Consider the following 2,847-nt stretch of genomic DNA (forward strand, 5'->3'; position numbering starts at 1 on the left):
GCAAACAGGCGACCCCCTCCATCGCCGGCTTCGCTCCACGCTTGTCCAAGCCGAGACACCCGAGCACAACCCTCCCTGCACGCAGAGCAGTTTTCTCTGATTTACCTGGAATTCTACCCCAAAGTGGCAGGCAAAGGTGGGGAACAGGACTGATCCCTGAAACAGCTCGGCTTGGGGGAGGCGCGGGGGTGTCCCACAGGCTGCGGTGAGCCCTGTGGCAGCGAGGCAAATGCATCCCCCACCTGCCCGGCCCCTTTTCAGGGCACAGGCCCCCATGCCCCTCGAGAGACCACACCAGGCAACAACAGTGAAGAGGCGTCCGCGAGCCCCATCACAAGGAGCCCCACGTGCTGCATTTTCGCACGTCCTCGGTTTCCCAAATCACAGCTGCAGACTGCCTGTCGGGCACAAAGCGATGGTGGAGAGGAGCACGCAAGACCTCCCCTGCCAAAAAACAACGCTTCTCCTCACTCAAGCCCAGTTACTTTGAGGTCCCTGAGAGGCACAGAGCTGTGACTGCCAAAGCCCCCGCGCACCCTGCAGAGCTCATGTCTGACGCCATCGCGTCGCGATACATTAAAATTAAGAAGCAAAGGTGCAGGGCACGCAGGTTGTCCACAGAAACCCTCACCTCAGGCTGACAAAGGGAAGAAATTAATGTTAGATATGATCCAGAGACCTTAATCCGAAGCAGCTCTAACTGATACCCGCAGGCTGTCAGGCACCTGGTGCTGGTCTGCCCGAATTGTTGCGGGAGAAAAACCCAATCGAACCCCATCTCCACACCCAGGTGGGAGAGGAAATCAGAGAACCAAAGCTGCCCACCAGCCCTGTGCTGCTCCAGAATCCTCACGGCACTCGCCGCGCTGCCCACCGACCCACTCCCGCTCCAGAGTCAGAGCTAATTTGAGCAGCGAAATTGGGGCCAGACACCAGTTTCTCTTTGTTTTTGGCCACATTGGGCTCACACCGCATAGGAGCTCAGTTTTAGCAGTACAACCTTTTCCCCCCTTGGGGTTTAAAGAGAACGTTTCTGAACACCTCTTCCACGAAACGTATGTGTTTTTTAAAAATTAACAGCTGCGCTTCATTTTAGCCCAAATCCAATTAAGATTGTGCAACATCCCCAGAGATTCCTCTGAAGACAGTGGGAATTAGCCAGTGCACCCTGCCATGAACACATTTACCCTCATACTTCAGAATAACTGACCTGTTTTTGACCCAATCTTCAGATTATCTGCATGTGGGAAACAACACGTTAACGTTTTGCATTTCTGCGGTGCAATCCATAAGCAGACGCAGCCGTTCTCAGATTTTCCAAAGGGACCCCCAAATCCAATCTAAATGCCTAGAATTTACCTGTTGTTTTTCTTTTATACATATAAATAGCCGCATTTCCATTCGCTCTTTGTTTCTCATTTTCATTTTGTTCTAATATCTGCATGTAAATGTCTGAAAATAGCATCTGTAATTGAAGATTATGAAGTATAGCCAGCTCCTGACAGGCTGCTAAGGAAGATGGATTATCCTCATTTTTCTGTAAATTTTGTCAATTTTGGAATTCATAAGCTATCAACACTGATCAAAATGTGGCCGCACAGCTGTGTCAAAGCGGCCGGTGCGGTGCCGGAGCGGTGCCGGTGTGGTGCCAGGGAGGATGGCTCTCCCCTCCCCAGACAACGGCCGCGGTCCTGCCTGCCCCCGGCACCTAGAGCCAGTCGAACCCACCCCCTCAAAAAAAAATGATTTAAAAAATCAAATAAATAAATCGAAAGCATGCAAATTCTCTGGTGCGCCGACTCACATCACAAAGCGTAATTTATTGCATGTTCTCCCTTTTTATTTATCCCTAAGTAGTAAACACGATTTCCATTCAAGGGGTTCGTTATGTTCCACTCCTACCAGACAATCACGGCACACTTGAGGCAATTGTTTAGCCTCTTCCTCTCAATTTTCCCATTACTGGGAGTAAGTACTGTTGGGACTCTTTAATAGCCCGACTGCAGCCCATATCAATAACAGATGAGGTTTAATCGTCCAACACAAAAATTATTTAGGCTCAGTAAGGACATTCAATGTCATTTGCATAATGGCATTTCTATCCTGAGCACCTAACCCATCGTGCATAAACAAGGCCCTGGGACCATAAATAATAATAAATCATGACGTCCACGCTCCTCTTGCTGTAATAGGAGCCTCTCTTTGTAGAAATTATTTCAGCAGACACTGCAATTTTGAAGTCATGTGGCATCGCACAGGCCACTAAATCATGGCCATGCGCACACGTATGCACACGCACGCTCTGGAGAGGCTGCCCATGGTGAGCAACAAAAACCCAACAAACAGCAGCGCAGAAAGCAGCCCGCCAAAACCCGTCCCTCTTTTTTTATCACTTTATTTCTCAGGCAGAGCTAGCAGACTAAATGAAAGCACGGTCTGAACAGTGAAGAAGGTGATGGACCTGCAGGTCTCTTTGCCTGGCCACCCTTCCCACCTGCAGTCCTCGAACCTCTCCTGGAAGGTCTGGTGGGAAGGAAGCACAGACCTGCGGACCCTTGACGGTGTTTTGCAGCCAAGCCGCTGCCACCCCTGTCACACAGCCGGGGCAGAGGAGGGCAGCAGGCCCCCTTTCTCCACAAAAACACATGATAATGACAGCCCAAGGGAAGTAAGTGGACACTTGGTGCCAGCCAGTGAGCTAAGGTGGGCTTCCATCTTTCAGGTCCATCAGGCAGTAACAAGTGCCTGGATGAAGAGCAGCGAGACTCAAGCTCTGCTTTGGCCAGGATTCACAGAATCACAGAACCACAGAATCATAGGATCACAGAATCACAGAATTTTGGGAGT

Source organism: Apaloderma vittatum, unplaced genomic scaffold (genome assembly GCF_000703405.1).
Source record: "Apaloderma vittatum isolate BGI_N311 unplaced genomic scaffold, ASM70340v1 scaffold12420, whole genome shotgun sequence".
Taxonomy (NCBI): domain Eukaryota; kingdom Metazoa; phylum Chordata; class Aves; order Trogoniformes; family Trogonidae; genus Apaloderma; species Apaloderma vittatum.